A 23847-nucleotide genomic window follows, 5' to 3' on the forward strand; every position below is an offset into this window, starting at 1 on the left:
GCTAAGTGAAAGAAGTCCGTCACGAAAGATCATGTAATGTAGGTTCCATTTAAATGAAATTTCAGAATAGGCAAATCTATATAGACAGGAAGCAAATGAGTGGGAGCCTAGGGCTGAGGAGAGGGGAGAACTGGAAGATACCTGCTAACGGGTCTTTTGGGAGTGATTCAGTTCAGATCAGTTCAGTTCAGTCACTCAGTTGTGTCCGACTCTTTGCGACCCCATAAATTGCAGCATGCCAGGCCTCCCTGTCCATCACCAACTCCTGGAGTTCACTCAAACTCACGTCCATCGAGTCGGTGATGCCATCTAGCCATCTCATCCTCTGTTGTCCCCTTTTCCTCCTGCCCCCAATCCCTCCCAGCATCTAAAATTGATTGTAGTGAAGGTTGCACAACTCTGTAAATATGCTAAAAACCACTGGATTATACACTTAAACTGTGTGAATTACACAGTATATGAATACATATCTTATTAAAGTCATTACTTAAAAAAAAAGTGACCGGAAACAGAGACTTGAAATGGAGGGCGGGATACAAATGTAGAAGAGGATTATTTTTCCCCATGACATCTCATCACCTTTAAACAAACCTCTTTCTGCCTTTGTCCAAGAGGAAATTGCTGTATACAGAGTCTGTTATGGCAGTGATAGATGGTGACATCCTAGTCTAACACTGAAAAACAATCTTCTTCCACACATGGGGGGAAAAATGGCCTCTTGGCTAACTTCACCCTAATGTAATTTTTATCTCTCTTGCAAAAAAAAAAAAAAAAAAGAAAATGTGCTAGGAGTAATCATTTTATATACTCTGGAATCAGAAATCTAGCATGAGTCATGCTTAGGTATGGGTCAGAGTACAGTGGAGATGTTTAATTGACCCCTTCATTGAAATTGCATTTGTTTAACTGTATTCAGTCAGTTCAGTCACTCAGTCGTGTCCGACTCTATGCGACCCCATGAATCGCAGGTCGCCAGTATTAGACCTCTGTAATGCAACAGAAACCCAACCCAAACCAGCTGCCTGAAGGAGTGGAGGGAATGAAATATATTAGCATGTGCACCCCGGGAGTCCCAAGTGTGCATGTAGCTCCTGGCCTCAGGAACGTGGAGTATGAGTGTTCGCTGACACTGTCCGTGTCATGTCTCTCTGAGAGCCCTAGCCTATGTGTTCACAACTTATGAGCTAAAACTGAGAGCATGCTATCTGTCTGACTAATTTGATCAAGTTTGAACATGAACTCTAAGGATCTGACTTTGATCACAGGCCTGTTCCTGAGCCCGTCACCATTTCCAGAGGGGAAGTGTACTGCCTGGCCCAGCTTGGTCTTTGTGCCCAGTCCGGTCCACAGTGTTGAGGAGTAGGCCATGATGCTTGACAGTCTCAAAATGACCACCTGTGGTGATGGAGGAGTTTCTCAAAGGAAAAGGGGGTTCTGTTACTAGAAGGGAGATGGGAATACATGCTGAGCAGATAGAAGCCACCACCACTGCAGTGCCCATCACATAGGAGGCTTTACTGCTAAGTTGTGGAGCGCAGTGAGGCAGGAACAGCATCTGAGAGGGCTGCCCAGCCTGGCCTCCAGGATCGTCTACCTGCCCCGGCTGGCACATTCAAGGTGGCAGCTCCCGTCTCCACTGTATTCCACCCTGTATCCTCCCTTTCCCTTTGGAAATCCTTTCTCATCACAGGGGAATGGCAGACATTTGATGAACTGCAAGCACAAATGAGGTGCATCATCTTGCTGCCGCCTGAGTACAGCTAAATTAGGTATCACAATACACTCTATCAAACATTTTAAATGGCGCAATCAGATGAGAGGTTTATGGTTCCAAAAGCACTAATGATACATCTATACTTGCTGCAAATTGTTGTTTTATGCAAAGAGTTTGTCATACCAGCTGCTGTGTTGTATGAACTGCTCCTTTTTATCTTTGACCTAAAGGTACTTCAATCAAAGATTCATTGTACTATAAATGATGACTTGCCACCCACCAAGATTGGCCATGGCTTAGAAAGTACATGTAAGAATAATTGCTTGAATTGGGTTTCTTTTGGTCCCAAAAATTCTTTGTCAATCTGGTTGAAGAGAGTTGTGTTTTTTTTTTTTTTTAATTATTTGCAAGATCCAGATGTGTAGGAAAATGGCAAGTATTTCTGCAAGTCAGACTTAAATATCTACGTTGTAGTAGTTAAATGTAGAGGTGGTTCTGTTTTCGCTTGTTTTTAATGAACTCAGTGTCTTGATCATTAGTTGTCAAATATAGTACAGTGAGCCCAGCTGGTATCAGGAATAAAGGAAAAGAACTGCATTATTCACATGTTATATGATAGTAGGAGCCATAGAGCAAATGTTTATTATGTTCCAAGTGTGTTTCCACCCTGTGCTCACAAAGAGGTCTTGTAGAAATTAATTCAGGGAAGGAAAGGCCATTCTTTATTGTCTAACTCTGTAGAGGCCTCGGTGCCTTTGGTGGAAATAATGACTTCAGAACACTGATCTCCATGGATCTCCATCATGGAGACCATCTTATTGCTATTAGTAACCAGAAGACTGAGATAGAAGAGTAGTTCAAGGAAGCTACAGATGCATGGAGCCAGGGGCTGTGCTGGAAGACAGGATAACTTCAAAGACATCAAGGCATGCAATGTTTCCAAATGCCACTTAGTGAAGGAAAGATGAGGCAACCTGAAACATTTATAACTAACCTTGAGGGAAATGGTGGGCTCACAGGGGGAGGCACCACTGCGCATTCCTTGTGAGGTTGATCCACCAGAGTAGAAAGTGATCCTTCTCCATGTGGACTCTCTGAAATTCCATCTGTAAATGGTCCTAACAGTACTCCAATCCTTAGATTGCTGAGGCAAAGAAAATTGGACTGTGGTTATGTAGATTCTATCTCTAGGTGAACGCCTTTCCTTCATAAAGCTCTGCAGAGTTATAAAACACTTCCATAGGCAGGGTCTCATTATTTTGTTGTATAGATAACAGATTTTATTTCATTGTTAAACATTTTTAGAGTATAATTGCTTTGCAATGTTGTGATAGTCTGTGCTGTACAATGAAGTAAATCAGGTATGCATACACATACATCCCCTCCCTCTTGGACCTCCCTGTCTCCCACCCGCCCCTCTCGGTCATCACAGAACGTAGAGCTGAGCTCCCTGTGTTTACAGCAGGTTCCAGTAGCCGCCTATTTTACACATGGTAGTGTATATATGTCAATCTGAGTTTTACCATCCAGTTCACAGGTAAAACTAAACCTGCATAGATAAAAACCACACACCAACCTAACGGCAAAACCAGGGCTGGCAACATTATCATGTGTTCAGAGTCCTCTGCTCCTTCCACTATCATATCAACATTGATCTCTGACTCTCACTCTGTGTATTCTTCTTCCTATCTAGTCACCATCATCCTGTCACTTCCCTGTCTTCCGATTGCCTGTTTATCAGTTTGGACGACTGTCCCTGCATATCAGCATCCATTAACCACCCTGTTTTCATCTTGCTCCCTTCATCCTTCACACAACAACCAGGATTATCTTTGAAAAATCCAAATCAGATTATTACCATGATCTTGCCCTTTGAATCAAGTTTAAACTCCTTCAGGATCTAGACCTTGCAGTTTTCTCTTATTTCATTCTCTACTCCAGTCACTGCTGGCCACTGTCAGTCAGTCCCTCCTCACTCTGTCCTCCAGGGCTTTGCACATTTTTTTTTCCCCCTCTGCTTGAAATGCTTACCTTCCATCACCCACTTTCTGCCAGCCCCTTTCACCTTCCATGGGCCCTTCACCTTGGTATCCACTCATCACCGAGGTGTTGCTGGATGCTTTGTCCTAATTGAGATGCTTCCTGAATCTTCCTTATCCCTCTTCTAGTATCTCATTCCATTTAACACTTCTCTGTTGACCTTAGCTTTTGTATCACAAGTCAGTCTTACCTTCTGTGATATACAAACACAAAAATGTCAATGGCCACTAGGATATATTATTTTTTACTGAAACCACATTCTGTTGAATCTTAACAGTGCAGGTTTCAACAAAGCAGCCTTTCCTGGGGATTCAGGAACCCAGGCTCCTTCTGTCTTGTAGCTTTGCCATCTTCCATAGTTATTGCCAAAGAGAAAAAAAGACCTGTTTTTTTTTTTTTTTGGACCTACTTCATGACTTAGCTTAAAAATGATACACATCACATCATTTACATTTTATTGGCAAAAACTCATCATGAGGCTGCACTTGGAAGCAAGAGGGGTTGTGAAACATCGCTGCCAGGACAGCTGCTCCCTAGCAGCAGTGCTGCTCTATGGAAAAGGAGCATGTGTCTTTGGTTAACTGACCATCGATGTCATTCTTTGGTTTTTTGTCTTCCTTGATAGCTTGAAAGTAGGAGCTGTGTCCCTTCACTGTCACCTAGGCAATATTTGTGAAATTAATGTCATGTATATATAATATAGATAAATATTATTATTTTGTGGGTCGCAGACACCATTGTTTATATATCACATAGTCATGTACATGTTCACCTGAAACTATCAAAACATTGTTAAACAGCTATACCCCAATACAGAATTTAAAAAGTTCAAAAGAAAAATTAGTCATGCACATTTTTTTAGGGAAAAAAAAATGCAGATTCATGACATTTTACCTATAATTTCGTATCTTCCATGTCACAAGATAGGTAAACTCGTCACCTGTTCTCAGATAGAATGAAGGTTGGCCCAGTCGAAAATGAAGCCCACTCATGAAATCTGTAGGGGGTTCCTGGACTCCATGTGAAGAACTATGGTGTGGGATACATAGTATATTTGAACAGGTTATTTGCATCTGGCTCAAACATAGATTTTTATTCCCGGGAAATGCCATATAAGGTGGCTGTCTTGCTCTCATGATTAGGCACTCTCTCTTCAGTGTTCCCATTAATTTCCTGTATCCCTGTATCAGTGCCCAATGTATTTTGAGGTTGGTCTCCCATCAAAGTTGATTAACTCCATCTTTATCACCTTAGGGCCCTAACACACAGTAGGGCACACCAAGCATATCTTGAATAGAATGAACTGGATCAGTTGAGCACCAACCCTCTATAACGCATGTCTCACAGAAAATCAGCCTAAGGTCTACCCTAGAGAGAACACCAAGCAGAGCCCAAGTAGCGACTGAAGGGACAGTTACACACCAGAGTGACTCATCCGCAACTACAGGGGAAGGCGGGATCCATCTGGAAAACAGATGGACTGCTCCCTTTTAGCTGCACATAAATTAAATCTCACTATCTGCCAAAACAGAAAGTTAACATTGATTTTTGTGGGCTTTTTTCTCCTTAAAGAAAAAAATCCATTTGTTTATGAGTTAAAACTTCATGACAAATTTTCCTTCCATATTGTGATTATAACACCTAATTTCCTAATTAAGTATGCTAATTGCAAGTTACCTCACAAAACTACAGAACACAGAAGTATAATTATGTAATAAAAAGCTTTTATGAAACTTTCGAGGGGAAGAGGGCTGGATGCAGAAGCATCTGCTTAGCAAGAACTAGAATGCTGTTACCTACGGGCCCCCTGTGTCTGAATTACCCGTGGGTAACAATTACAAATTGGCTCCTTGCTTGCATTTCTCAAGTTTTAAGTCTGAGAAACCTCTTTCTGTAATGGAGGGCATGGCAATGAAGCTGCTGTGTGGTGAGAAAGGAGAAACCTCTTCATGGAAAAAAGGGATTCTTTCACTTCCAGGTTGATTCTGGAACAAGCCACAAGCTTCTCTGTGGTGTTTTAGGAACATGGGATTGTTCCCTTTGCCCCCTCCCCAAACATAGACACGCAGCTTCCTCTGTCATCATCTATACCCACTTAGAGAGTCTTAATGACTCCAGTTTCCTGATCTTTTATGAGACAGAATCACAAGCAAGAAGATCAGGGTAGGGCCGAGCAGAAGGGTCAAAATGGCAGAGTGTGAAGACCCTGAGCTCCTCTTCTCACAGGGAAACATGAAAATCACAAGAAGCAGATCAGAGGCAAGAGGACGGCTAGTAGAATGGACCTACATGATAAAGAACTGGGGGAAAGGAAGAAGACTAGAGGAAGAAAACCCCTGAGCTTAGGCTTGAGAGTATTTGGTGACTTGATATAATATAGGAAGGAGGTTTGGAGAAGTGCTGCTGATCAGTGTGCATGGGGTTCCTCTACTGTTTTCAGGAGGCACAAGTAAGGAGTGGGGTTTCATTAAATACCCGACAGTGCCAAGACTGTGCTTCTTAGGGTACACCTTTGCATGGATACCAGACCATGTGAGGCCCACAAATGTATTTAGACTCCTCATTATTGTCTTATCCATATTCATTCCTCAGGAATATCTTTTATTTCTGTTCTTTTTCTCCCCTATATAACCTGTTCACCTTCAGTGTGTGTGTGTGGGTATATATACACATACACACATATATATACACACCTTCTAGCTGCATTTTTCCTTTTAGGTTGTCATTTTTTAAATTTTGTAGTTGCATACAATTTTAAGGGTTACTTTCCATATACAGTTACTACAAAATATTGTCTGTATTCGCTGTGTTGTATCATACACCCCTGAGCCTGTCATTATTCAATCGTTTCTGCCTCCCGTTCCCAACCCCTACTCTGCCTCCTCCCAACAGTGGTGACCACTAGTTTGTCCTCTAAATATATAACTAACTGGTGAATATTTTAAAAAATTAGAAGTAGATTCACAGATGTAGCTGCTTTTTAAAAGAAATCCTTATTATTATCATAATTGTTGCATCCACAGTTATTTCCAATTCCTGTAAGATCTTACATTCTTCCTGTTCTCTTGGCTCTTGGGGTTTTTGTTTGGTGGTTTTATTTCATAGCTCACTGCTACCAAATCTGTCAAGCAGGCCTTAATTTTTCTAATCAGCAGTCCAAAGTTCAAGGCAAGTAAACACTTGAGCTGAAGCACTGAAAAGAAACTTGATAGAGAAAGGTTGAAACTATGTCATGTCAGCTGAGTGAGCTGCAGCCACTGTAAGATCCCATAATTGTGTTCCTGTTACTCACTGCAAGATGCTGTGTAATCCTCTCATCAAATCGTGCGTTTGGGATATTATCCCTGAGCACAATTATCAGGTTAGATTGATTTCCCCAGCCCATCTTATGTACATAATTGAAGCTATAGTCTGGCATCCATGAATCAAGTCACATCACATTGAAGTGACCTAATTCATGGTGGGATGTGGGAGGGACACTTTGATGGCACCTTGTCAAGATTCTGCTCCTGGTTCTTTTCTCCTGTGATGTGAGAGGCCAGCTAAGCTTAACCTTTCCCAAGCTGAGCGTTGAGATAGCGTGTTCTCATTTATTTACTGAGGGAACATACAGGCACTAAAATTTATTGTTCCAGAGTAGAATACAGCAAAAATTTCCTGAACCCTCACATAACCAGTGGCATCAGAATAACACTTGGAAATAGAACCACCAGCAGCCACCTAGGGCATCTTTTGGTGGCATAAGTTGACCAGAAACAGTTTCTCCAGAAAAAATAGATAGGCTTATGTCTAGAAAATTCTACTTCATACCACAGAGAGATTTTAAAGTGATGGTCATACTTATAAAAGAAAAAAATATATATTTGTGATAGCATATTACCTAGCTCATAGTGGGAGATCAATAAAGATTTGTTGAATAAATGTTTTTAAGTTAACACATGTTGGTGGTTTAATTTTTCTTTAAATTTTTGTGTTTATTTTGATAAATTCCATACACAATTCCATTAAGTTTCATGAAAGGGGGAAATGTTTTCTTTGCATGCCATAATGTAGAAAACTCTACTGGGCTTTGATTCCTAAGTTCATTTTTTAGAACTTTTATTTTGAAATAATTTTAGACTTAGAAAAAAGTAACAGAAATCATGCAGAGTTCCCACATTCCCAGCTTCCCCTTGGGCTAACCCCTTACATATCGTAAAACAACGATCAAATCTAAGAAAGTAACCTTCTACACTACTATTAACTAAACTATGGAATTCTTTCAGATCTCAATAGTTTTCTACAGTTGATTATTTTTTTCTGTTCCAGGATCCAATTAGGATCCCAAATTGCATTTAATTGTCACCTTTCCTTAGTCTCCTCTTATCCATGACAACTTCTTTATCTTTGTCTTCATGACTTGGTCACTTTTGAAGAGTGCTGTGCCTTTGTTTTAAAGACAGCCCTTCCCTTTGTGTGTGTTTGATGTTTCTTCGCTGTTAAGTGGGGATGCACAAGAGAAAAGGATGCCACGCAGGTGATGCGCTTTTCTCTGGGTGTTAGATCAGGGGGTACCTGATCATTGCTAAGTATCAGGGGTGATCTTAACTTGGTCACTTATCTAAGATGGTTTTCCAGATTTCTTGACTATAAAGTTACTTTTTCCCCTGTGTGTTATTTCTAAATATTTGAAGGAGAACCTTTGAAACTATCCAAATACTCTCTACTTAAAATTCCATCCATCCATGTTAGTATCCATCGGTGTGTCATCCCAGTGGCACTTCTTACTGTGGTATGCTTAAGATGATTTTCTCTTTCACTCTGTTTACATTTATCAATTGAAATTCTTCTTAAAGAAGAGTCATTGGTTCTCCCTCACTTTTTTGCTCCCTCACTTTTTTGCTTTTGTGAGCTCCTGGGTGTTTATTTTCTTCTTGGGGTTATAACCTGTCACTTATTTGGTGCTCACATTGTTCCACCTTTAGCCGTTCAGAACTCTGTCAGTGTGTGCCCTTGTAATATGCCCACATCCTCTGGTCTTGTTTTGTCTTTGGGTCCTCCCTTACTACCTTGCACTCCACAGTGCTCCAGGCTCATCTGTTTGCACTGCCCGTGCCCTAGAATCAGTCAGTTCACCAAAGAGCCTTTAGTTGCTTCTGTTGGAGAATGGTGTTTAAAATGGTTTTATTGAAGTGTCACCAACTCATTGCTTTTAACATTGATTTCAGGTCAGTGCTTCAGGAAGCCTGTTACAGACTGAAAGTGTCCCTCCAAATTCATACGTTGAAATCCTAACCCCCCAGTGTGATGGTCATAGGAGGTGGGGTCTTTGGATGGTACTGCTTTCTGAATGTTTGTATCTTCCTCAAAATTCACAGATTGAAATCTTAATGCCATTGTGATGTTATTAGTAGGTGGGGTCTTTGGGAAGTGCTTAACTCATGAGGGTGGGGCCTCTTGAAAAAGGTTAGTACTTTGATAAAGTACTCCCTCATCCCTTCTGCTAGGAGAGAACACATGAGAAAGTGATGAATCAGGAATAGGGCCTTCACCTAAAACCAAATCTGCCAGCACCATGACTTTGGAGTTCCCAGACTCCAGAACCTTGAGAAATGAATGTTGTTTAAACCCCTCAATCCATGGCATTTTCATTATCACAGCCCAAACAGACTAATACAGTCTCTGATCCCATCCACTTAGAAAATGAAGACACAGACCCTCAGCCTTCAACATGTATAATACATTGATGCATAATCCTGTTGACCAAGAGTAATATGTTTTTTTTTTAATTCACAATCATTGTGGCGAGGATAGCAGCAAATCAAATTCTATGCCAGCCTTAACCCTGGGGGAGGGTCCAGGCCTGCCCCCCATGACGAGTATTTAAAACCCATTGCTTCTGGGTCTTGAGGCTATACCACAAAGTAGAGCGTGTAAGGGGGGCCCAAGGGAGGAGCCCTGGCAGCTAAGACCAAGGGACAGGCACACAGGGGACTTGGCAGTGACAGTCTCCCATGTGTGGGATGGTCTCTGTAGTTTAAATGTTGGTAGAGCCATCGTGATATTCTGATTCATAATGAGAAATATATATTTGGTTTTCATCTCCATTTCTGGCACACAGTTCCTAAAACCTTTCAAATTTCAGAAGTTTGAGAGTGATAGACGCGTCTCTTTCTCTATTATGAGTTGAGTTTGGAAAAGCACCTGAGACGGGGGGCTGGTCCACAGGGGACCCAACCTTGTGATTAGACGGTTCAAGCTTTCAGTCCCACCCGCTCCCAACCTTTTCCTCCTGGGCAGGGGAGAGGGACTGGTGATTGAATCAGTCACCAATAGTGAATTACGTAAGAAGCCTTTTTGGGGGCCAGCGTGAGGCACTCCGCCCATGGCAAAGGTCATGAGGAAGGAGGCTCGATATATGCAAAGGTGGGATTGAGCCTCAGGAGTCCCCCTGGAAATCCTCGAGCATCTACCCCCATAACCAGAGCCTGTCTACTTTACTACTTTGTGCTCTCCCCTACACCTCTGACTTTACGGGAGGCTGTCCCCCACCACCTCTTTCGGAGAAGGAGTTAACTTAGAGCTCCAGTTAATAATAATTCCTGGGCGTGACAGGAGTGTTTCAACCTACAAACTCCTCTGAAAGTTCTCTAGCCTGCCTGACAGGCTTGTCCGGCCACATGTGATTGCTCACAGCCTTCCAACCGTGAGAGGCACGAGATGCTTTAAACCTTCTAAAAATAGGTTCCTTGGAAAAGTTAGAAAACAATTAGTATAAGTATAGTGGGCTGATTAGAAATTGTATTGGTGAAGGGTTTTTCATTTGTTGAGCCAATGTTTGTTGCTAAGACTCCACATCCCCTGCCCTTACACACATTAATGAATATATAGAAGAAATAAGTATTAACCTTTGATATTAATCACGTTGGACCTTAGGCTAAGTAAATTCTTTCCTTAATTAAGACCCACTACACCCTCACCCTATAGGAATGTAACTTTATTTGGGTGGCGTCTGTTTTAAGAATAATCACCCCTGGAGAAATAAGTGTCCTGGTTGACTGACCGCTGTCACAAGGAGAGGGTCATAAATTGTCAGCAGGCCCCCTGGCCAGAAGATGATGTAACACCCCTAAGACCTCTGTATACATTTGTATGAAGCACCTGACTTTGATAAAAGTCAGGACTGCTGACCCCACGTGACTTTTGCATAACATCTCAGTGTATAAAAGTAGACCACAGAAAATAAAGAATTGGGATCAGTTTCTCGAAAGACTGGTCTCCCCATGTCACTCTCTCTTTCACTCTGGCTGAGTCTCCATCTGGAGCGCAGAACCCGACATGCTTACTAATTATGCCTGGGCTTCTAAGATCTGACTGGGGAGGCCTCAGTGTCTCCTCTCCTTCGGGAGAACCGAAGGACGCCTGCAGCCTACGTAAGTGGTGCAAGCTTCTTGTCTTGAAGTTTTATTGGTCTCCCACGTAAACCAAGCTACTCAGCCTCTTTTCTCCACTGAATTTTCCTACTGAGCTATCCTCATTCTATTACTCTTTATATCTTTGATGAATATTTAAATAGTTGCTGAAGCCGTCTCCCCTTCGAATACCCTGGATCAGCTGGGGCTGGACCCCGGCAAAGCCTCCATTAAAAACCCATAGCATGGGGTTCCGAGAGCTTCCAGGTTGGAGATTCTAGGAGAGCGGTGCACTCCAAGGGCATGACAGCTCCATGCCCTTTCCCCCTACTTGCCCTGTGCATATTTTCCAGTTGGCTGTTTGTGAGTTATATCCTTTATCCTTTCTGAGTTATATCTGAGTATGTATATAGTATATAATAAACTACTAATCTAGCAAGCAAAATATTTTTCTGAGTTCTGAGTCATTCTAGCAAATTAATTAAATCCAAGGAGGAAGGCATGGGAACATCAAGTGTACTACCCAATTGGTCAGAAGCCCAGGTGGCAATCTGAACTTGTGACTGGGATCTGCAGTATGGAGGGACAGTCTTACAGGACTGAGCCCCTAATCTTTGGAATCTGATGCTGTCCCAGGTAGATTGTGTCCGAATTGAATTGATTATAGGCCACCCAGCTGGTGTCCAAGAATTGCGAAACATACACAGACAAATAAGAATAGGGTGACATAATTTTTAGCCATTCATATGTATAGCAGCTAAATGTCAGGTTCTCTGTTGACACCTTACAGGGCCAGTCGTCTACAAACCGGATGCTAATCCTGACTGGTTATACTGCATACGAGTCACTTTAACCTTCTAGCTGAGGGCCAGGACTCGAGTCAGCTCAAACTGCATCTGAATCCCATTTCTTCTACACACCAGCTGTGTAATCCTGGGCAAGTTACTTGTCCATTTTGAGCCTCTGTTTCCACAGTATAAACAGATAATGAGAACATCTACCTCACAGCATTGTATACATGGTATAATTGACATGGAACATGGCATAGTGCCCAGAACAGAGTATTTGTCTGACAAACAAGAACATGTTACTGCTACTGCTATTACAAATTATAATGTTAGTCATTATTTGATCTATAATTCAGTTTACTTTTTTCTACTCTCTGTAGAGCTTGTGAACATTGCAAAATATTCTCTGCACAAGGGGAGGGACTGTGCAATTTTGTCAAGATGATGCCGCAACAATGAGATGGAGCATCTCACCTCCTGTTGTTAATTACCTGGCATAGTTCACAGAGCTGATCAACTTTGCATGGTGTGGTAAGATAATGAATTTTTGCATTACTTTGTCTTTACAAAGCCAGAAATGGTAATTGCATAGAAATTTGTTCTCTGTTGGCATGATTAGGTAGATTTAATTAGTCTTAATGCTATAAATATCTTGGACACAATTTTAAGGATTGCACCACCTGTAATTATACTCATAGAGCACTAGAGGCAAAAGTATTCTTAATGAAATTTTAGTTTTATAAACTCACTGTGTACAAAAGAAAATTGACAACCAGAACAGTAAAGTGACTTTCTCAAGGTCACACAGCAAGAAAATGTATTTGCCCCAGATTCCAATGCTTTCTTTCAGATACAAAGTACCATTTTGCAGATAATTAATTAGCATGCACTGCTTAGAGGTGAAAATTGTGCCCTGATGAGTCTAGTTCTTAACTGACTTGTGTTGTGTCCTATGGCTTTAAGCTGGAAGCATCTAAAGAGGTGAGCAGAGAAAGTTTCATGATAGTGATAGCAATGTTGTTTCAGATTCCACAAACGTTACCTCAGTTTATGGTCAGTGCATCCCTGTGATCACTGTAGTATAGATAGGGAAACTTAAGCTCCTGGATCTCAGATTTGGAATAATGCAATCCTCTTATGTAGTCAAGGAAGACTTTGTGGAAGAGGTGCTGTGGTAGTGAGTTTGGGCTGCTAACACAGAATACCATGGACTGGGTGGTGCAAGTCTCACAGCGCTGGAGGCTGAAAGCACAAGTTCTGGGTGCTAACATGGCTGAATTCTTGGTGAAGGCCCTCTTCCTGGTTTACAGATGCCTGTCTTCTCATTCTATCCTCACGTGGTAGAGAACAGAGAGAGAGGTGGCAAGCTCTCATCTTTTCTTATTAAGGGCACTAATCCCATTCATGAGGGCTCCACCCTCATGACCTCATTACCTCCCACCTACCTACTAATTAGGTCTACCTACTAATACCATCATATAGGGTGTTAGAGTTTCAGCATATGAATTTTGGGGAGACATAAACATTCATTCCATAACAGATGGCATTTAATCTGGGACTTGAAAGATAAAGTAGAATTTTACTCATTGAATCATAAAAAAAGGGAGGGAGACATTCCAGGCAGAGAAAATACAGTGAGCAAAAACAAGTGGTATAGTGCGCCCCTGGTGGCTCAGTGGTGAAGAATCCAGCTGCCAATGCAGGAAACATGCATTCGATTCCTAGTCCAGGAAGATCCCACATGCCACAAAGCAACTAAGCCTGTGTGCCATGACTACTGAACCTGTGCTCTGGAACCCATACTCTGCAACAAGAGAAGCCACTGCGATGAGAAACCGACGCACTGCAGCTAGAGAAAGCTTGTGCACAGCAACTAAGACCCAGCACACCCAAAAAAAAAAAGCAGATATACAGTGGTATATCAGGGTATTTGTTAATGAACTCCCTCTTATGCCTTGATTTAATGTATTAAATTCTACATGGGAGGTACCAAATGAAAGAGATATTTTTATTGGTTGTAGAATTTCAAGGGCTTATCAGTTAACGAGCAAGAATTGTGTACATTTCGTGGTTACAACTTTAACTAATAGGCAGAAGGGGAATTTGAATTTTATCTTCCAGTGTCCATAAAATAACATCATGGCACTGTAATTATTAACATAATCATTAAAAAACAGTTTAGTTAAATTTAAGAAAACCTAGAGACATGAAGACATAGTGTCTTCATCAAAGCAGTTCCAGTCCAGATAAAGCAAGCCTTCTAAATTAACTTTGATGCTTTGAAATAAAATCCTTGGCGCACCAATTATAGTGGGTTCTGAAAAGCAATTATTATCAGCTGCCACAGCTTTTCCCCACGACTTCTAATTTAATTACATCTCCTCTGTTTAAAATGTGCTGTACTTTGAGGTACAGCAATGGGAAAGGAGTTTAAGTTACTAAAAAAAATAATAATACTTCACTCTGTATAATAGGCTCCAGTTTCATCCACATAAATACAGTATACTAACGCATATATATGGAATTTAGAAAGATGGTAACAATAACCCGGTGTACGAGACAGCAAAAGAGACACTGATGTATAGAACAGTCTTATGGACTCTGTGGGAGAGGGAGAGGGTGGGAAGATTTGGGAGAATGGCAATTAAACATGTAAAATATCATGTAGGAAACGAGTTGCCAGTCCAGGTTCGATGCATGATGCTGGATGCTTGGGGCTGGTGCACTGGGACGGCCCAGAGGGATGGTATGGGGAGAGAGGAGGGAGGAGGGTTCGGGATGGGGAACACATGTATACCTGTGGCGGATTCATTTTGATATTTGGCAAAACTAATACAATTATGTAAAGTTTAAAAATAAAATAAAATTGGAAGAATAAAAAAAAAAAATAATAATAGAGGTATTTTTTCCACCTAAGGTAATTAGTCTTGGACATAACTGCTTCCAAGAGAGACACAGGATTATGAACTCATTAATTTCGAGTGGTCATTGCTACAAAGGAATGTTCATCTTCAGAGGTGGGGAAATCACTATCCTGGATGAAACGAGTATAGAGGGAAAGAGACAGAGCTTGTCCATCTACTCACCCTACCAGCTGCTCATTGCCTTCCAGGGCTCTCTTTCACCCAGGTTTCCTTATTCCAAGAGAAATGAAGTTTGAAAATTTGTCTTATTGATTGTGAATAGTTAACAATTGTGTTTGGCTTCCAACTCCTGTCGATGAAACAGAGATTTTGCACAACTTGTGAATTCACTTTTCTCATTTGTGATGTTGAGAACAAAAGTGGCTGTGCACTTCTCTGGCAGAAAACCAAGCCATCTTGACTTTTTACAGAAAATGTTTTCCCCATCATTCTGACAGCACATTGCTTATCTGGTTGCATGAAAATTCTGCCTGTTTCTAAATTCACCATCTCCCTGGATGGTGGTGAGGAATCATTGCATTTTGTGGGTGGGAAGAGTTCTTTTGATCAAGGGCTCACTGATTTATTATACAGATGAGGTGATAGAGAGCTATGGGCTTTAAATGGACTCCTCAAGGTCCCCAAGATGCCAGGCAGAGCAGGGACTAGATGTCAGGTCACCTGTCCTTCAATTTCATTGAGGTAGACAATATTCTATGGGAATGAAATTGACATTTGACCTTGACCTATAGAATGAAGTTCATCTCCACCTTACCCCACATTTTTTTTAACTATGATTAATCACTGCTTCTCACAGTCTTCCTAACAGTGTTTTAAATCCCCTGTATGAACATTCCTTTAAGACAAATTTTAATTGCATATGTCTGGGTTCTATGATAGATCTATTCAATCAGAACATATCACAGTAAAGTTTTAAAATATTGCTCTTCCCCAGTAGCTCTTAACCTGGGATTCCCTGGTGGCTCAGTGGTAAAGAATTTGCCTGCCAATGCAGGAGCTGCGGGTTCAATCCTTGGGTCCAGAAAATCCCCTGGAGAAGAAAATGGCAAACCACCGCAATAATCTTGCTTTGAGAATCTTCATGGACAGAGGAGCCTGGGAGGCTGCAGTCCATGGGGTCACAAAAGAGTTGGACATGACTAAACAACAACTGGGTGGAGGAGCTTGATGTAAAATTCAAGGAATTTGAAGTTCCAAGAATTCCCTTTATTACTATCCCTGGTAATATACCTAAGAATGGACTCTGAAAAAGAATATTCCCCCGTATGAAAACCATTACTCTGAAGAGCACCAGGAACAAAAATATACGATGTGAAATATCCATCTGGCATTAGAATGAATGTTTTCTGTGTACTGCTTATAATGAAAGACACAAATAGAATGACTAAAATCAAAGAAGAAAAAGAAAAGTCAATGAAATAAAAATGTCTTGGGACAGAAAAACTGTGCAGAAAATGGAGGTTAATGCAACTAACTAATACAGAGCTCATAGCAACTTCTGAGCTTCCTGGCAACCAGTGCAAAAAGGAAAATACAAAATGCTCCTGTGCTCTCATAATCTTACAGCTGTCCAAGGGAGTACTGGGTTTTTCTAAGCATGAAATTCTGAAAGAATTTAATGAAATAACATTGCACATCTCAGGAGCAATGTTTGTCCTTTTGCATGCTTATTCTAGCACTTTCTGAGTACTGTGAGCCAGAGCAATAAGACTCTGATCCCTACATATCCCTTGGTCTCATCTCATTGCACACCGTGGGGAAATAAGAGAAGAAGAGGACATTTTGGAGGAGTGATAACAGCATACCTGGGTTTGCCTGCGTCATGCAGATGTAGATTTTCCACATGAAACTTTTGCCAGGCGCAGGGAATTGGGCAGCTGCCACATCAGCCTCAAGCTAATGACTCCTGTAGAAATCCAAACAGGGCGACTTTGCATTAGATGCAGCACTGCAGCTCACAGGTGCTCCAGCCCCAAGGACGCAGCCTTAAAGACTCAGACATCCAACCAATCATATACTGTGGAGAATTGGAGAATTTGAGCCCTGGTTCACCCTAGGAGCTTACTGCAGCACCCCTTAAATTACCACCTCCAGTGTGTCAGTATGAAAACCCAGCTGCCGTTGCCTGTGGCTGAAAATTCTGTGACTTGAGGGGTGTTCTGTCAAAATATTTCTCAGAACATTTCTTGAGGCTATAAAAGAAAACTGAGCCAAAGAGCTTATCTACAGGTCAGTCACTCTATGGAGAGCCATAAAGATAATTTTTGGTTATGTAAAGGGGGAAAAAATGATTAAAAACAAGACCACAAAACCAGGCCTACAGGTTTTATCTGAATCCTTTTGAATGCTCTGATGGAACTCTAGAAGATAGTAAGTTTGCCCTTCAGAGGAAGAGACTATCAACAGTACTGCAAATAGTCTGTTTTAGTCACATTTTCTTGAACAAGTAGGACTCATGTGATTTCATTATTCTCATAGTGAGGTGCTGTATTTTTTTTTAAATCTTGTTTTTAAGCATTCAGCCTATCATACCAGGAGGTGGAGGCAGCAGGCAGCTTTGTTTGAGGTGCCAAGTGCTCTGGAAAAGAGAAAAGTCACCCCCTCACCAGGGGAATTTCACTCTGGACCGTGACTCATTGCTAATTGCTCGTGTGCCTGAGTCTCAGGTCATGCTTGAAATCATCCAGTTCAAAGTGGAGCTCCTCGGAGATTATTTTTCTTTTACAGATTTGACACTCAAAGAACAGAAGTTGCAGGTCTCTAGGCTTCTCCTTTCTTTACCCCTCTTTGCGAAGACTGTATTCCTCCCCTATTCCATCTCAGCCAGAGAAGACTGAGACCCGATGTCCGTCTCAAAACACTGAAGATTCCCCCCTCCCCCGCCGCCCCACCTGGAAGTTTGTATACCTGAAAGCTAGGCCCGAATTCTGTGTCTTCACTCAGAGTTTGACTGATTGAAGAACTAGATGGTTGTCAGAACTTTTGGGAGTAGAAGGAGATGGATTCTGAGTAATGCTGAAGCCTGGATCTTGTAATCTAGTCCCCTCTCCCCAAATCATCTGGGGCTTCCAGGTGGCACTAATGGTAAAGACCCTGCCTGCCAATGCAGGAGACATAAGAGATGCGGGTTGAGTCACTGGGTCTGGAAGACCCCGGAGGAGGGCACGGCAACCCACTCCAGTATTCTTGCCTGGAAAATCCCACCAGGAGCCTGGGGTCGCAAAGAGTCAGACACGACTGAAGCAACCTAGCATGCACCTCAAATCATAGAATCGCTGACCATGCCACTGATTGTCCCAGATAAGAGCATTGTACTCTCTGATGACCCACGTCACCTGTCAGAGACACAGAGAATTTCTAGAGAGGATTCTAATGATTCTTAGCATCATTAGATGCTAGTGACAAGCAGAGAGGAGAGAGCCCTGTCTAAATACACTGCCCCCATGCTTCACCTTGGACTGGAAATGCAACTTCCTACATTCATTTTGAAATGTAAATAAGTTCTTATTCCTTCCTGAGAGCAGGCTTGTGTCAGAGGACAAAGGACATCATGACAACAGAACAGAAAAGTGGAGGTCCTGTACCCAAAATCTGGCTTTTGTATCTCAGTACCGAGTTGAATCTCTTGGGTGAAATATTGTAGAAAAGAATGCTTTATTGCTTTGCTAGGGAAAGGTGGCCACAGTGGGCTGATGTCCTCAAAACTGTGTCTTCCAACCTGGAGAGAGGAGCAAGGAGCTTCATAGTAGTGGTTCAACCGGGAAGGTGTGATCAGATTGTGAACAGTTTTTCTTACTGGTTCATGGTGAGGTAATCAGGAGTCAGCATCATCAACTTTCTGGTTTCAACTATCTGGGGTCTGCGTTGCTTATAAGCAGCTTGCAGTTACCATCTCCCACCTGGTGGGGGTTTCACTGTCTACAGAACAGCTCATTGTTATGCATATCCCTTGAGGGGGAACCAGGAGCCTGCCCCAAGGCTGCCTTCTCCCTTGTCATCCCCTCTCTTCCTGGATTGGCCACTGTTTGTACCTGCTTGTTGGAACTCAGGGAAGGCCCAGGAGGCTGAATGAAGCCTATTTCCTGTCATCACGAAATGGGAGACACAGAAAGAATTTTACACCCAGGAGCCTCACAGTGTCCTGCTGTGTTTCAGTCTTGAGTGGCACAGAAATTGGAGGCAATGTTTACCCAAAGAAAAACTTCAGCTTTTAAGTATTTTTGCCCTAGGCCCCAGTTGAGCTTAGAGACCACACACACACACACACCCCTACCTATATATCTAGTATTCAGAATAGCTAAATGTCATCCTCTTATTATACATTTTACTAAGGATTTCCAAGGGCAATAATTTATTTGAGTTTCCCAGTAATAAGACTAGTCAATATTATTATCTTCTTTTTTTATGAGAGTGCTGGCATAATTTTTACTTCATTCCTTTATGGATACTGGAAAAAAAAAAAAAAACTCATCAAGCCAATATTAATGGAAAACATTAAAGTTATAACAGGATGGAAGAAAACTGAAATTTATTGATATTAGGGGAATGGAAGAAAAAGCTAAGACACTCAGAGTATAAGAAAAAGGAGGTCATAAATGGGATAACCTCTGAGCACCTTACTGCTCTCAGCAGTCCAGGTCAACATTTTCCAAAGTGGTGTCCTACAGACACAAGTGTTCCATGGTCAAACATGTTTGGGCAACTATCAAAATAAAACAGAATTCTTCAGTGAAGGTCTTCCTTAGGGTTATTGACATGTATAAAGTGACTCCTAAAGATGGATGGATAGTAGGCGTAGCTTACCCACCACTTTTCATGTTTTCGTAGGCCACTTCCTTGCTGCTTTTTGTTGGGCTGGTTAAAAAGTTTGTTTGGGTTTTTCTGTAAAATGTTAGGGAAAACCCAAAGAAACTTTTTGGCCAACTCAATACATCAGGAATCCACGATCTGTGGCTCTGAGCTATTTCCATATGATGATGGCATCATCAACTCAATGGACATGAGTTTGAGCAAATTCTAGGAGATAGTGAAAGACAGAGAAGCCTGATGTGCTGCAGTCAGTGGAGTCACAAAGAGTCAAACAATACTGAGTGACTGAAAACCAACACTTCCGTACAGTTGATGAAGTATCTCAAAGCACTAACAATGGGTTGTTGCATTGTTGCTACAGTCTGCTCTGAAGGACTGTGGATAAGTGACACCTGTAAATAATACAGGAAAGAAAGAAGAGCCAATTGCAAATATGTGGGCTAAATCAATGTTTACAGCCATCCTAAAAATGCAACTTCAATCTAATTCATGTTCAAAACAGAAGAAAAATCTGTGGTCTGTATCAGCCAGTGATATTTGGGTCTGAGGCATCGTCAGAAATTGCACTTTACCATAAGGAGCCAGTGATTCCAAATTAGTAGGCATTAGAAATCTTCCATCCAACCCACTCCACACAGAACTTGAGTGATCATAAAAAACAAATGTCAGAATTGTATTACAAACTCACAGATGTGATTTTAAGAAGCTGTTCTGTAGGTTTCCCATACTTTATTCTTGGCTTAACTAACTTCCCCTAAGTTACTGAGAATCAGCTCTCAAAACCAAACATGGAACTCCAAGGTTTCTGTGCCAAGAAGTCACCAGGGTGATATGAAGTAGTAATCAAAGCAGGTGGGAAGGGGTTAGTGAGATGTTTTCACACTTTCTAGGTGAGCTTCAGTAGTGATCATCAATGCAATGTTACTGAGCAAAATTATATCAGGCAGACCAAATGGAACAATCCTTTAAACAAGAAGAAATTGTTTGCAGGTGCAAACAAGCATGAAATAGAATTCTACTAATGAGTTTCCATTACTAGTTAAATATATAATCAAATTACGTAGGCTCAACTCATGACAGTGAGAAATCAATTATTCATCATAAATCTGGTGCTGTGTATTGACCATCTTGGTATGTGTCTAATCTGGTCTGTAATGAATAAATGTTTCAGTTTCAGGAGTATGTTGTCATTAGCACATAGGTAATTAAAAATCAAAACCAGTTGAAAAGTTCTGAAGTGATAAAAAATCAAAATAACTAAAGAGTTTTCCTTCAAGTTCTTTTAAGTAATAAATATATGAGGATAAAAATTGCATTTCTTCTTTTCAAGAAATGGTCCTAGAACAATTGGCTATCTATGTTCAAAAAAATAAGCCTGAACCCAGATTTATTAAATACAAACTTAGCACAAAATGGATTATAGATCCAAATGTAATACATAAACCTATAGAATTTGTAGAAGAAAACATAGAAAATATTTGTGACCTTGAGTTAAGCGAAGATTTATTAGGACACAAAAAACTTGTTTCATAAAAGAAAAACAGTGATAAATTAGATATCATTACAATTGAAATCTTATTTTCAAAAATACTGGTAAAGAAAATGAAAATAAAAGCCATATGCTGAAGGAAAGTATTTGCTAAATGCCTATCTGATTAAAGACTACTGTCAAGAATATATGAAGAATTCTCAAACTCAGTAAAAAGAAAATAAACAACTCAATTTTTTAAATAGGGAAAATTTCAAACAAACATCTCACAAAAGAAGGCATATGATGGCCAAAAAAAAAAAAAAAAACACAAAAAGATGTTCAACATTATTAGGGAAATATGATTTAAAACTATAACAAGCTATGACTGTACAGCCATTAGAATGACTTAACTTTTGAATTGACAACTGCAAGGAGATCCAACCAGTCCATTCTGAAGGAGATCAGCCCTGGGATTTCTTTGGAAGGAATGATGCTGAAGCTGAAACTCCAGTACTTTGGCCACCTGATGTGAAGAGCTGACTCATTTGAAAAGACCCTGATGCTGGGAAAGATTGAGGGCAGGAGGAGAAGGGGACGACAGAGGATGAGATGGCTGGATGGCATCACCGACTCGATGGACGTGAGTCTGAGTGAACTCCGGGAGTTGGTGATGGACAGGGAGGCCTGGCGTGCTGCGATTCACAGGGTCGCAAAGAGTCAGACATGACTGAGCGACTGAACTGAACTGAACTGAACTGGTATGCCTGTGAGGTTGCAGACCATGCTTGGCAGAATAATACCTCACCCCCACAACCAAAGAAGTGCATGTCCTAATTCCCCATGCTTGTGAATATGCAATGTCACGTGGTGACAAACAATTTCAACTGCAAATAGAAATAAGTTTGTTAATCACCTGACTCTAAAATAAAGAGAGTATTATCCTGGACTAGCTGAGATTATTATCCTGGACTACACTGCATAGTGTAGTCACAAGAATCCTTTAAATGTAGAAGATGAAGGTGAAGCATATGTCAGACTAAAGCACAGCAAGAAAAACTCCACCAGCTATTGTACTGAAGATGGGAGGGGCCGCAGGCCAGAGAACTCGCACAGCCAAGAGTTGCTGGAGAAGGCCAGGGAACTTGCTCACCCTACCTAGAGCCTCCAGAAAGAAAGCTCAGCTGGCCACACACCTGAGTATTAGCCCAGTGACATGTTTTGTGTATCTGACCCCCAGAACTACAAAGTTATAAATGCATGCAGGTGAAAGCCACCAAGTTTGTGGCAATTTGTTATAAAAGCCATAGAAAACTAATATGTAAACCAATCAGAACTCTCCTAAATGTCTGATGACTGCAAAATAAGTACAAAAATTGTTTTCATTGGAAACAAAATGTGGCAGTATCTAATAAAGTTAAATACACGTCTTCCATGTGACCCAGCAGTCCCATTCCTAGATATGTAAACATTTATCCACTCAAATGTTTATTGCTGGTTTTTGGGTTTTTTTTCGTAAGTCATCTCTGGTTAGTAGATGAACGATTCACAGTGGAATGCTCAGCGATCAAAAGGGGTGAACTCACTAATAAAAAGGGGATACAGACGGTAGCAAGGATGACTCTCAAATGTAACAGAGTGAAAGAAGGCAGACCCAAGTCTCTGTATACTCTGTGAGTGTATTTATATGACTTTCTAGAAAAGACAAAACGATTGGGACAGGAAACAGAGACTGGTTTGGGGACTGGACGGGTGAGGAGAGTGATGGCAAAGGGGGTGACGGAACTATGTGATTGTGGTGGTGAGTCCATGGTTATATGTTTGTCAAAATTCATAGAGTTGTGTACCAAAAAAGAGAAAACTTCACTGCTTGTAAACTTTACCTGAGTAAGCTTAAATATCAAGCTGCCTCTGAAGTCAAGGACTCTAAGAAACTCTGTTTTTTGTATGTGTTCTTTATAGTTGTTTTGTTTTTCCTATAGTTGACATCTAATCTTACAGTGTTGTGGTCAGAAAAGATGTTTGAAATGATTTCTTTCTTTCTTTTTTTTTTTTTTAAGTTTACCAAGGCCCAAAATGTGATCTGTTCTGGGGAATGTTCTACATGCATTTGAGAAAAAAGTGAAATCTATTGTTTTTGGATGAAATGCCCTGTAGATAGGGTATCAGTTAGATCCAACGGTCCAGTATATTTTTTTTTTTTTTTAGGAGCTTTATTTTTTATTTATTTATTTATTTTTTTGAATAAAATACTTTTATTAAATCTACTGTCTGTATTTTAATACTGTTAACTGACCCTCAGTGTCCTTTTTAGCACTTTTTCCTTCTAGTACAAGATCTAGTCCAGGATCAGATATTGCATTTCATTGTCATGTTGATAAAGTCTCTTTTAATCTGGAACACTTTTACAGCCTTTCTTTGTTTTTATGATATTACTTATTAGGATTTGTCTTACATACTGTGGTGCTCCCATGTTGGGTGGATATATATTTATAATTGTTATATCTTCTTCTTGGATTGATCCTTTGATCATTATGTAGTGACCTTCTTTGTCTCTTTTCACAGCCTTTGTTTTAAAGTCTAATTTATCTGATACGAGTATTGTGACTCCTGCTTTCTTTTTGGTCCCAATTTGCATGGAAAATCTTTTTCCAGCCCTTCACTTTCAGTCTGTATGTGTCCCCTGTTTTGAGGTGGGTCTCTTGTAGACAAC

General features: G+C 40.9%; 1 long non-coding RNA gene across 1 annotated transcript in view; it reads left to right on the plus strand.

Annotated features, from left to right (window-relative positions):
- Positions 1-23847, plus strand: part of LOC138984669 (uncharacterized) — a 384932-nt gene that overhangs the window by 278798 nt on the left and 82287 nt on the right. The window contains exon 2 of the long non-coding RNA XR_011461919.1: positions 12314-12464. This is a non-coding gene — a long non-coding RNA (uncharacterized lncRNA). The remainder of the gene's footprint in view (positions 1-12313; positions 12465-23847) is intronic.

The sequence above is a fragment of the Bos mutus genome, chromosome 22 (genome assembly GCF_027580195.1).
Source record: "Bos mutus isolate GX-2022 chromosome 22, NWIPB_WYAK_1.1, whole genome shotgun sequence".
Taxonomy (NCBI): Eukaryota; Metazoa; Chordata; class Mammalia; order Artiodactyla; family Bovidae; genus Bos; species Bos mutus.